The sequence below is a fragment of the Mus caroli genome, chromosome 11 (genome assembly GCF_900094665.2).
Source record: "Mus caroli chromosome 11, CAROLI_EIJ_v1.1, whole genome shotgun sequence".
Taxonomy (NCBI): domain Eukaryota; kingdom Metazoa; phylum Chordata; class Mammalia; order Rodentia; family Muridae; genus Mus; species Mus caroli.
In genome coordinates, this window is record NC_034580.1 from 68777224 (window position 1) to 68790318 (window position 13095).

Consider the following 13095-nt stretch of genomic DNA (forward strand, 5'->3'; position numbering starts at 1 on the left):
ATCATTCTCAAGAGATGAGAAAATATCCAATACTGTCTATGGGAGTGGGAACTTGTAGGATGGGATCTCTGACATATGTTTTCAAGTAGCTCATGTGTTATTTTTGATCTTATGTGATTCCTGGTTCCTTTATTTTTTATTAGATATTTTCTTTATTTACATTTCAAATGCTATCCCTTTTCCTGGCTTCTCCCCTGAAAACCTCCTATCCCACCTTCTTCCCCTGCTCACCAACCCACAAAAAAATAAATAAAATAGATTTGTGCTCACTTCGGTAGCACATATACTAATTTTGGAACACTGCAGAGAAGATTAGCATGGTCCCTGCACAAGTAAAATTTATAATGCTCATAAAGCAAAATGACCAATCAAACAATGGTCAGATATATTCAATGTATTATACTCATAGAAAGAAACATTATTCAACAACATAAGTTAATGAAATATTGGTGTATACTACAGTGTGTAAGTTATGTGGAAACAAAAAAGCAACAATCAAGACTGTATATTGCATGAGGGAAATTTTGTTTAGATATATTAAAAAGCCATATGCAAATGGTCATTGTAAAACTGTCCTCCAAATATTTATACTTTTATCATTAAGTTTCTGTTGCTCTCAACTTTGAGCAAAAAAAGCTTCTTATTATAGTGGATATTAGTTAATCCAGAGTTACCTGACTGTTCAATGGCTGAGGACCAATGACTATAATGTGCAGCAATAGATGGGATACTCCGTTTAGTAATGCTAGTATGTACATGCATTTATAGGTGACCACTTGATACTATATAATCTATCATGGGGATAGATTGTGAAGAAAACTGATTCTCCCTCTCATAGCAGCCATTTATTGCCATTTTTCTAAACTAGCACAATTTCTATTGCATTTCAAAAGGATCAAGCAGTTGACAGTTTATGGGTGCTGCTTCCCTATTATGTCTAGAAGACACTGTCTTATATCAAGATGCTGGTTCTCTGGTTCTTATAATTTTTGTCTGCTCTTCCATGGCTGTGTCTTAACCTTAGGTATAATGGTTACACTGTAGATGCAGCAACTGTGACTGGAAATGCCAGAGTCATAAGCTCTCTGTGTTTTTGCCAGTTTGTAGATCCTTGTAATATTCTTTATGTGTTGGAAAGAAAAAGAAAATGAAAAGAATAGAAAGGAAAATGGTTCTTTGATTAGGGGTGAAAGTATGAGAGTATAAGTATTTTAAATACAATAAGAAACTATTTTGGCCAGTCAGGCTGTGTCCCTCCCTAATAGGTGACTTATTAATGGATGTAACATATGTTACCACCTCAAGCTATGCAAATGTCCTCAGTCTGTGCTGCAGCCTGGAACCAAGACACTTATAGGCTATGCTGCCAAAGGAGGCCAGAGTAAACTAGGTGCCCTGCACTGCCACTTGAGGCAACTGTGATGTCTGCTTCCATGTTGATGCTGAGGCCCATGTCTGGGTGAGTGATCCTACTGGAATTGGGGTCTGTAATGATGTCCCTGGCTCAAGTTCAAAACAACGACCATGTGGATGCCCATAGTCTCTGCTGCATCCCACATTGCATCTATCCCAGGCTGCATAGCCATGTTGATGTCTATGGGACATGCTGATACCAATGTCAACACAGATCTGAATGACCTGCACTGCCATCTGATGCCATATACTTGAGGTTGCTGAGGGCCATGGCTAGGTCTGTGGTCCTACTGGATCTGGGTCTGTGTTTGTATCCATGGCCTGTTCTATCACCAAAAGCCATGAAGATGTCCATGGTCAGAATGTGCTACCACAAGTGGTCATACTGATATGAGTGGCAGGAGGCCATGGTGATGTCCATTTTCTTGCTGCTACAATGGTCTATGTCTGACTGCATGGTCCTGATTCAGCCAAGGTATGTGTTTATGTTCATGGATTTTGTTGCCAATGAAGGCCATGCAAATGTCTGTGGTTAGTGCTGTAGCCCGAACTAATGTTGATGTTTGTGGTCAGTGCATCAGCCTTACTGATGTGAATGGTCTTAACTGCCACCTGAGATAATGGTGATGTTAATAGTCCAAGAAGCTTCTGAGGGCCTTATGTGGGCCTGTGGTCTACTGTAGGAGGGGGCTGTGTTTGTGGTCTACGCCATTGCAGAAATCATATGGAGGCCCATGATCTGTGTTTCTACTGACTATAACATGCAAGGGGAGCTACTTTTGCTGTTGATTTCAATGACTGAAACTACCATTTCAAAAGGAAGGACATGGAAGTATTCTGACAGCTCCTACTCTCCCCAAACATACCACAAAAGTAACAGTCTAGACAGAAAAGAACAGAAGTAGATGTGATTGAGTTGTGTACTGTGAAATTTTCAGAGAATCAATAAATGTGATATGATGAAAAAGCAAAAGTATTTTAGTTTAGAAAAATGATAGTAGTAGGTTTTCCTCTAAGGCCTATGACTAGCTAAATTTACCGAATCAGGCATTTTTTTCTATTGATTGAGCTGTAAGTCCAATTATATAGCTGTTGGTTTCGCCAAGATAAAAGTGCCACTATTGTACCATTGGGGATACCTTCCCACCATGGTAATTGTTGTGGTTCATTAAGTTTACAGTGAGGTAGGAATATTGATTGCTTTGCTAACCTGGCATCTTTCATAGCACCTTCCAATACAATGAAGTCTAGTACCAAAGGAGGGTACTTCTGAGTCAGTTCTAGTCAATTCTTCCAAGTATATGTCTGAAGTGCAAAGTGTCTTCAGCAATAGGATCTTACCTACAAGTTTGAAACCAAAGGCAAGGACAACACTATATTTTGGGGGGAGTCTCGTGGACTCATCTGACCAACAGCTCTAGGATTTTCTTAAGGTAGTTTATGACTCTTGTGAAGAGCATTATCTCACCATGATGCATAACTATACTATATATGTATGCATATATACATATGTATATATACATATATATGTATTATTATAAAATAATGTGTTTGCCTATGGGCTTTTAAAACATCATGAGTATTATTTATCTCTGCTTTATTCCTCTTTCTCTATATTGCACTGCCCCATCCCCAGTTAAAGTCCTTACCCTGTTTCCCCTTTCCCTACTCATAGCAACCGTTATCTCAGAAAATGACTGCCAACAAAAGATGATGGTTAAGTATTCAGGGAGAGTCAAGAAGCACTCTCATTCACTATTGGAAGGATCAAAAACTGATACAACCACAATGGAAACCATATGAGGAGTTACCAAAGTATATAGATTTGCTATCTTGCAGGGATCAATATGCTATTCCAGATATACTTGCTTAGCCATGTTCTTTGTAGACTTTCTACCCACAATAACTTAAAAGGAAATCAGCCTAGCTGTCCTTCAACAGATGTTTGGATAATGAAAATGTGGTGCAGACACACAAATCCACTCATCTGTAAAGTGAAATGAAATCATGAAACTTGTATACAAATGGATGGGCCTGGAAAATATTACACTGTGCTGTCAACCTAGACCAGAAACACAATTGCTTCCTGTTCTTTCTTATTTGTGGAGCCCACTTCCAAAATCTGAGGTTTAAGTACCTAACTACAAGAGTCAGCAAAAGCAGAAAGTGGAAAGTGATGAGGGTGTTGGAGGAGGGGCCTAGAAAGGAGCCTTTGCTGTTTTTTTTTTTCAAATAGATTATTTGGGGTTTCACTTGTCAATTGTAACATTGCCATTATTCTCAGCATGGCTGTTGTTGGGATAGAGGAAGTATATTCTCTCTCTCTCTCTCTCTCTCTCTCTCTCTCTCTCTCTCTCATTTAGTTTGTATTACACTGAAGATTGAAGATGTTTACCTGTTCTAAGGATTTTCTGGAATCTTTAAAGTATGCTATGTATAGAATAATATCAAAAAATAAATTAGTTTGACTTTTTCTTTGTATGCATCTTTTTGGTTTCTGCCAGGTCTCTAACTATTCTAGCTATGGCTCCCAGTGATGTTTGGATTAAGGGCAGGGAAAGCAGATGTATTTGTCTTGTTCCTGATTTCAGAGGTAGTGTTTTGAGTTTTTTTCCCCCATTAAGCACAATGCTGCCTGCAGCTTGGCTAGATATAGTATTTATTATGTTGATATAAGTTCCTTTTTTATTTTATTTACATCCCAAATGTTGTCCCCCTTCCTGGTCTCCTCTTTACATACCCTCATCACATACCCCCACCTATTCACCTCTCAGATGTTCACCCACCCACCCACTTCCACCACTCCCTCTAGCATTCCCCTTGCTTGGGATAACAATACTCCACAGGACTAAGTGTCCCCCCTCTAAATGATACCAGATAAGGCCATCTTCTGCTTCATATGTAGTAGGTGCCATGGACTCACACATATGTATGCTTTAGTTGGAGGTTTTAGTCCCTGGGAGCTTTGAGGGGTCTGATTAGTTGATATTGTTGTTCTACCGGTGGAGTTGCAGTCCCCTCCAGCTTCTTCAGTCCTTCCCCTATCTCTTCCATTCGGCAACCTGGGCTCAGACCAATGGTTGGCTGTAAGTATCTCCATCTGTCTTAGGTACTGGCAAAGCCTCTCAGAGCCATACTAGGCTCCTGTCTGCAAGCACTTCTTGGCATCAGCAATTGTGTCAGGGTTTGGTGTCAGCAGATGGGATGGATCCCAAGGTGGGGCTGTCTCTGGATGGCCTTTCCTTCAGTCTCTGCTCCATTTTTGTTCTTGTATTTCCTTTAGACAGGAATAATTTTGAGTTAAAAATGTTGAGATGGGTAGGTGATCCCATCCATCAACTGTGGGCCATGTCTATCCACTGAAGGTGGCCTCTTCAGGTTCTATCTCCATACTGTTGGGTATTTTGTCTAAGGTCATCCTCATTGGGTCCTGGGAGCCTCTCGAATCCATGGCATCTGGGACTTTATAGTGGTTCCCCTATTTCCCAGCCTCCACTGCTATATATTTCTATTCATTCTCCTGGGCTTCTGGACTTCTCTCCTGTCTCTTCCCTTACCTGATACTGCCCCCTCTTTTTTCCCTCACCCTCTGCTCTCTCATTCAGCTCTCTCCATCCCTCTGCCTCCCATGATAATTTTGTTCCTTCTAAGTGGTATTGAAGCATCCACACTTTGGCCTTCTTCTTGTTATGCTTCATATGACTGTGAGTTGTATCATGGGTATTCTGAGACTTTGGGATAATATCCATTTATCAGTGAGTACATACCATGGAAATCCTATTGAGTCTGGGTTACTCGCTCAGGATAATATTTTCTAGTTCCATCCATTTGTCTGTAAAATTTGTGAAGTAGTAACTTATTTGAGTTGAGTAGTATTCCATTGTGTAAATGTACCACACTTTCTGTATCCATTCTTCATTTAAGAAACATATGGGTTGTTTTCAGTTTCTGGCTATTATAAATAAGTCTGCTAAGAACATAGTATTGTACATGTCCTCTTTATAGGTTGGAACAACTTTGGGGTATATGCTCAGGAATGGGTATAGCCTAGTCTTCAGCTAAAACTATTTCCAATTTTTTGAGGAAACACCAGATTGTTTACCAAAGTGGTTATACCAGAAATGGAGAAATTTTCCACTTTTTCCACATCCTTGCCAGCATCTGCTATCACCAAAGTACTTGATCTTAGCCATTCTGATTGTGTAAACTGGAATCTCAGAGTTGTTTTGATTTACATTTTCCTGATGACTAAGGATGGTGAACATTTCTTTAGGAGCTTCATGGCCATTAGGGACTCCTCAGTTGAGAATTCTTTGCTTTGTTCTGTACTTCATTTTTAATAGGGTCATTCAGTTTTCTGGAGTCTAACTTCTTTGTATATTTTGGATATTAGCCCTCAATCAGATATAGGGTTGATAAAGATCTTTTCCAAATCTGTGAATTGCTGTTCTATCCTATTGACAGTGTCCTTTGACATACAGAATCATTTCAATTTTATGAGGAACCATTTGTCCACTATTGATCTTAGAAACTGAGCCATTGTTGTTCTGCTTAGGAAAAATTTCCCTATGTCAATGTGTTCAAGGCTCTTTTCCACTTTTTAAAATTAAACTAATAAAATTTATTTTAAATATATAACTCAGTATTGAAAATTTTAAGACATCAAAATAATTTATAATAGTTCAATGCCTTTTAAATACATGATATATTCTGAAGCTAACACTAATACACAAACAGTTTTTAAAATCTATTCCTGCCTTATACTCCTCTTGGGTATATTTACTTCTTTGTGTTCTAGAGCTTTCCAGTGTGCTATTGTGCTGGTAGTATATGTTCTCTCCAGTTTCTTTTTGGAGGCAGTAAGAGCTATGAGTTTTCCTCTTATCACTACTTTCATTGTGTCCCATAAGTTTGGGTATGTTGTGCATTCATTTTCAAAAAATCTAAAAAATCTTTAACTTCTTTCTTTCTTCCTTTACCAAGTTATCATTGAGTAGGGCACTGTTCAGTTTCCATGTGTATGTGGGTTCTCTACTGTTTTTGTTGCTATTGAAGACCAGCCTTGGTCTGTGGTGACCCGATAGGATGCGTGGGATTATTTGAATCTTCTTGTATCTGTTGAGGCTTGTTTTGTGACCAATTATATGGTCAATTTTGGAGAAGGTACCATGAGGTGCTGAGAAGAAGATATATTCTTTTGCTTAAGGATGAAATGTTCTATAGATATCTGTTAAATCCACTTGGTCCATAACTTCTGTTACTTTCAATGTGTCTCTGTTTAGTTTGTGTTTCCATGATCTGTCCATTGATGCAAGTGGGTTTTTTAATTCTCCCACTATTATTCTGTGTGGTACAATGTGTGCTTTGAGATTTAGTAAAGTTGTTTTGTTTTGTTTTGTTTTTAATATTAGTGCTCTTGCATTTGGAGCATAGATGTATAGAATTGAGAGTTCTTCTTGGTAGATTTTTACTTTGATGAGTATAAAGTGTCCTTCCTTATCCGCCCCTCCCCACCTTTTTTCTAGTAACTCTTGGTTGAAAAGGATGGCTACTCCAGCTTGTTTCTTGGGACCATTGGGACCAGTTTTTCTTGGAAAATTGTTTTACAGCCTTTTATTCTGAGGTAGTGTCTGTCCTTGACACTGAGGATATTTGCAGTATGCAGCAAAATGCTGGGTCCTGTTGACATATCCAGTCTGCTTTTCTATGTCTTTTTACTAGGGAATTGAGTCCACTGATGTTAAGAGATATTAATGAATAGTGATTATTGATTCCTGTTATTTTGATGTTATTTTTATGTTTGTGTGGCTATCTTCTTTTGGCTTTGCTAAAAGATTACATCCTTGATTTTTTTTAGTGTGTAGTTTTCATCCTTCTGTTGGTGTTTTACATCTACTATCCTTTGTAGGGCTGGATTTGTAGAAAGATATTGTGTAAATTTGGTTTTGTCATGGAATATCTTGGTTTCTCTATCATAATTTAGAGTTTTGCTGGGTATAGTAGCACGGGCTGGCATTTGTGTTCTCTTAGGGTCTGTATAGCATGTGCCCACGATATTCTAGCTTTCGTAGTCTCTGTTGAGAAGTCTTGTGTAATTCTGATAGGTCTGCCTTTATTTGTTACTTTGCCTTTTACCCTTACTGCTTTTAATATTCTTTCTTTATTTTGTGCATTTAGTGCTTTGAATATTATGTGACAGGAGGAATTTCTATTCTGGTCCAATCTATTTGGAGTCCAGTAGGACTCTGGTATGTTTATGGGTGTGCCCTTCCCCCAGCCTTGAGCAGGCTATATCAGACCTTGTTTGCCTACCTAGGGTAGAGTCATCTGACCTAGGTGAAGTCAATTGTCCTGCCACATCTGCAGCTTGCTACAAGAAGCCACTTCCTGCTGAGCAGACCAACTTGTCTTCCTGATGAGATCCTGGCAAAGCAACAAGATCCTGGCAAAGTGGGAGATGGGTTCTCCCCCTTTAAATTTAGACTTAAGAATTAAACATTGAGCCTTGATCAGAGAAACTTTGTCTTGGCTCATTATTTCTTTCATCTGTCCTTCCCATCTATAAACAGCTTTCCTTTCAGGAACCCAGTTCTCTGTGATTGCTGGCAGCTAGATGTGGGCATCTCTTTCTTTAGGTTAGGGGAGTTTTCTTCTATACTTTTGTTGAAGGTATATACTGGCCCTTTAAATTGGGAATCTTCACTCTCTTCTATACCTATTATCCTTAGGTTTGGTCTTATTGTGTTTTGGATTTCCTGGATGTTTTGAGTTAGGAGCATTTTGCATTTTCTTTGACTGTTGTGTCGATGTTTTCTATGGTATCTTTTGCACCTGAGATTCTCTCTTCTATCTCTTGTATTCTGTTGGTGTTGCTTGCAACTATGATTCCTGATCTCTTTCCTAGGTTTTCTCTCTCCAGGATTGTCTCACTTTCTGATTTCTTTATTGTTTATATTTCCATTTTTAGATCCTGGAAGGTCTTTGTGAATTCCTTTACTTGTTCGATTGTGTTTTCCTGTGATTCTTAAAGGGATTTTTGTATTTCATCTTTAAGAACTTCTACCTGTTTACCTGTGTTTTTCTGTATTTCCTTAAGGGAGTTATTTGTCCTTCTTAAAGTTCTTTATCATTATCATGAGATATGATTTTAAAACTAAGTCTTGCTTTTCTAGTGTATTGGAGTATCCAGGGCTGTCTGTGGTGGGTGAACTGGGTTCTGATGATGCCAAGTAGCCTTGCTTTCTGTTGCTTATGCTTTTGCCCTTGCCTCTAGCCATTTGGTTATGTCTGGTGTTAACTGGTCTTGCAGTCTCTGACTGTGGTTTGTCCTTCTTGCATGCCTGTGTGTCAGTACTCCTGGGAGCATAGTTTTCTCTGAGAAGAATTTTGGTATGGAATTCTGTGGCACAGGGTCAGCTCCAGGGCACAGACAGAATCCGGTCCCCAGGTGTTCCTTGGTTCCCGTGTCCTGATGGCTCCAGTAGGGTCTCTCTTGGACGAGGATTTAAACAGAAGTGGTGGTCTTATCTGTGCTCACAGGTGTGTTAGCAGTCCTGGTAAATCAGCTCTCTCCAGAATGTATTTGAGTATGGAGTGCTGTGGCACAGGGTCAGTTCTGGGCCCAGGCAGAAAGCGGTAGATCCACTTTCTTTTATTAGATTCAGCATGTCTGGATTTATGTGGATGTTCATGATTCACTTGGAGTTGAGCTTTGTACAAAGAGATAAAAGAGGTATCAATTTGCATTCTTCTATATGCAGACTGCCAGTTGAACCAGTACCATTTGTTGAAAATGCTTTTATTTTTTCCACTGAATGGTTTTTGCTTCTTTGTCAAAGATCAAGTGACCATAGATGAGGGGGGTTATTTCTAGGAATTCAGTTCTATTCCATTGATCTACCTGTCTGGCTCTGTACCAATACTCTGTGTGTGTGTGTGTGTGTGTGTGTGTGTGTGTGTGTGTGTGTGTGTGTGTTTATCACTATTGCTCTTTAGTAGAGCTTGAGGTCAAGGATGTTGATTTCCCCCAGAAGTTCATTTATTGCTGAGAATTCTTTTTTATATCCTTGGGGTTTTTTTTGTTTTGTTTTTGTTTTTGTTTGTTTGTTTGTTTTTATATTCCAGCTGAATTTGTGAATTGCTATTTATATCTCTGTGAAGAACTGAGTTGGAGTTTTTGTCATACAGATCTTTCACTGAGAGTTACACCAAGATAATTTATTCAATTTGTGACTAATGAGAAGGGTATTTCTTTCCCATTTTTTTTCTCAGCCCATTTATCTTTTGTGTAGAGAAAGGCTACTGGTTTGTTTGTACTAATTTTATATCCAACCACTTTGCTGAAGTTGTTTATCAGCTGTAGGAGTTCTCTGGTGGAATATTTGGGGTTGCTTATGTATGCTATCATATCATCTGCAAATGGTGATATCTTGATTTCTTACTTTCCAATTTTTATCTTTTTCACCTCCTTTTGTTGTCTAATTGCTCTGGCTAGAATGTCAATTACTATGTTGAATAGATAGGGAGAGAGTGATTAGCCCTGTCTTGTGTCTGATTTTAGTGGGATTGCTTCAAGTATCTCAACACTTAGTTTGAGGTTGGCTATTGATTTGCTACATATTGCTTTTATTATGTGTAGGTATACCCCTTGATTTCCTGATCTTTCCAAGACTTTTAAAAAACATGAAGGGGTGTTGTATTTTGTCAACGGGTTTTCATCATGATACTAATGACATGATAATGTGGGTTTTTCCCCTTTGGATTTGTTTATATAGTGGATTATGTTGATGGATTTAAATATATTAAACCACCCCTGCATCCCTGGGATGAAGCCTACTTGATTGTGGTGAATAAGTTAGATATGTTCTTGGATTTGGTCTGCAAGGATTTTATTGAGCATTTAAAAATTGATATTAGTAAGTGAAAGTGAAGTTCTCTTTGTTGGGTGTTTTGTGGTTTAGGTATCACTATAATTGTAGCTTCACAGAACAAATTATATAGTGGTCCTTCTGTTTCTATTTTAGGGAATAATTTGAGAAGTATTTGTATTAGGTCTTCTTTGAAATTCTGATAAAATTCTGCACAAATCCTTCTGGTCCTAGGATTTTTGTTTGGTTGGGAAACTTGTACTCAGTGCTTCTATTTCCTTAGTGGTTATGGGACTGTTTAGATGTTTATGTGATCCTGACTTAATGTTGGTGCCTCATATCCATCTAGAAAATCATGCACTTCATCTAGATTTCCCAGTTTTGTTGAGTATAGGGTTTTGTAGTAGGATCTGATATTTTGAACTTCTTTAGTTCCTGTTCACATGTCACCCTTTACATTTCTAATTTTATTAATTTGGATAATGTCTCTGTGCCCTTTAGTTAGTTTGGCTAAGGATTTGACTATCTTGTTGATTTTTCTCAAAGAACCATGTCTTTTTTTTTTTTTAATTCATTGTATAGTTCTCTGTTTCTAATTGCTTGATTTTGACTCTTGAGTTTGATTATTTCCTGCCATCTGCTCCTTTTGAGTTCTTCTTTATCTAGATCTTTCAGATGTGCTATAAATCTCATCTCTCCAATTTCTTTATGAAGTCACTCAGTGCTATGAATTTTCCTCTTAGCACTGCTTTTATTGTTTCCCATTAGTTTGGGTATGCTGTGCCCACATTTTTGTTAAATTCTAGAAAGTCTTTAATTTCTTTCTTTAGATCCTTCCTGACCAAGTTATTATTGAGTAGAGAGTTGTTTAGCTTTCATAAGTATTTGGGCTTTCTGATGGTTTTGTTGTTATTGAAGACCAGCACTAGTCTGTGGTAATCAGATAGAATACAAGGGAGTATTCCAATCGCCTTGGATTTGTTGAGACTTGTTTTGTGTTCAATTATATGGTCAATTTTTGGAAAGGGTATCATGAGGTGCAGAGAAGAAGGTATATTCTTTTGTTTTAAGGTGAAATGTTCTATAGATATCTGTTAAATCCATTTGTTTCATAACTTCTATTAGTTTTACTGTGTCTCTATTTAGTTTCTGTTTCCATGATTTGTCAATTGGTGAGACTGGAATATTGAAGTCTCCCACTACTATTGTGCAAGTTTCAATGTGTGTTTTGTGCTTTAGTAATGTAATGTTTCTTTTACAATTGTGGTTGCTCTTGCATTTGGGGAATAGATATCCAGAATTAAGAGTTTATCTTTGTGCATTTTTCTTTGATAAATATTATGTGTTCTTTCCTATTTCATTTGATAACTTTTGGTTGAAAGTCTATTTTATTGCATATTAGAATGGCTACTCCGGCTTGTTTCTTGGGACCATTTTCTTGGAAAATTTTGTTGTTGTTGTTTTTACACTTTTTAAATTTCTTTAAATTTCTTTACATTTCAAATGTTATCCCCCTTCCTGGTTTCCCTTTCACAAACCTCTCCGCTTCCTTCTCCCCTGCTTCTATGAGGGTGCTTCATCCACTCACCCACTCACTCCCACCTCACTGCCCTAGCATTCCCCTACACTGAGTCATTGAGCCTTCACAGGACCAAGGGCCTCTCCTGCCATTTATGCCAGATAAGGCAATCCTCTGCTACATATGCAGCTGGAGCCATGGGTCCTTCCATGTGCAAATGGGTAATTCAGCTTCTTCTCTGCACCATTTGCTTGGTAAAAATTTTCTAGCCTTTTACTCTGAGGTAGTGACTGTCTATGTCACTGAGGTGTGTTTCCTGTATGAAGCAAAATGATGGGTCCTGTTTACTTATTCAGTCTGTTAGTCTCTGTCTCTTTATTGGGGAATTGAGTCTATTGATATTGAGAGATATTCAAGACAAATGGTTGTTAGTTCCTACTCTTTTTATTGTTTTCTTTTTAAAATTTTTGTTATTTTCTTTGACTGTTGTGAAGATAATGATCTTCTGTGGTACCTTGTATGCCTGATATTCTCTCTTCTATCCTTGTGTTTTGTTGATGATGCTTATATCTGTAACTCCTGATCTCTTTCCTAGGTTTTCCATCTCCAGGAAATCCTTCCCTTTGTGATTCCTTTATTGTTTCTATTTCCATTTTCAGATCCTGGACAGTTTTGTTCAATTCCTTCACTTGTTTGATTTTGATTTTCTATATTTTTAAAGGGATTTTTATGTTTTCTTTTTAAGGGCTTCTACCTGTTTATCTGTGTTTTCCTGTATTTCTTTAAGGGAGTTATTTATGTCCTCCTTAAAATTCTATATTATCTTCATACGATAGAATTTTATGTTAGAATCTTGCATTTCAGGTGTGTTGGGATATCCAGAGCTTGCTGTGATGGGAAAACTGGGTTCTAATGGTGCCAAGTGGCATTGATTTCTTTTGCTTATGTTCTTACACTTGCCTCTCACATCTGATGCTGTTAACATCTTTGGTGTTAACTGGCCTTGCTGTCTCTGGATGAAGTCTGACCATCTTGAGAATCTGGTTATGACATACCTCCTAGGAGTCAATCTGTCTCTGGGTATGGGCAGGGGAACCATATAAGTTCCTTTCACTTCCTAATTTCATCAAAACTTTTATCATAAAGGAAACTTGCACTGTTTTCTCTTGTGTGTGGCAGAAGAACAAAACATGATATAGAAGTTTAATTATTAGGAAATACGACAGAAAGTACAGAGAGGTGGAGGAAAAAAGAAGAGGAGAGAAGAGGAGAGGAGGGGAGAGGAGAGGAGAGGAG

General features: G+C 38.0%; 1 non-coding gene across 1 annotated transcript; it reads left to right on the forward strand.

Annotated features, from left to right (window-relative positions):
* The first annotated feature begins 262 nt into the window (after nucleotides 1-262).
* On the forward strand, nucleotides 263-369 carry LOC115032610. Its single transcript, XR_003838252.1, has one exon. It is a non-coding gene; the product is annotated as a U6 spliceosomal RNA (small nuclear RNA).
* Nucleotides 370-13095: the final 12726 nt, after the last annotated feature.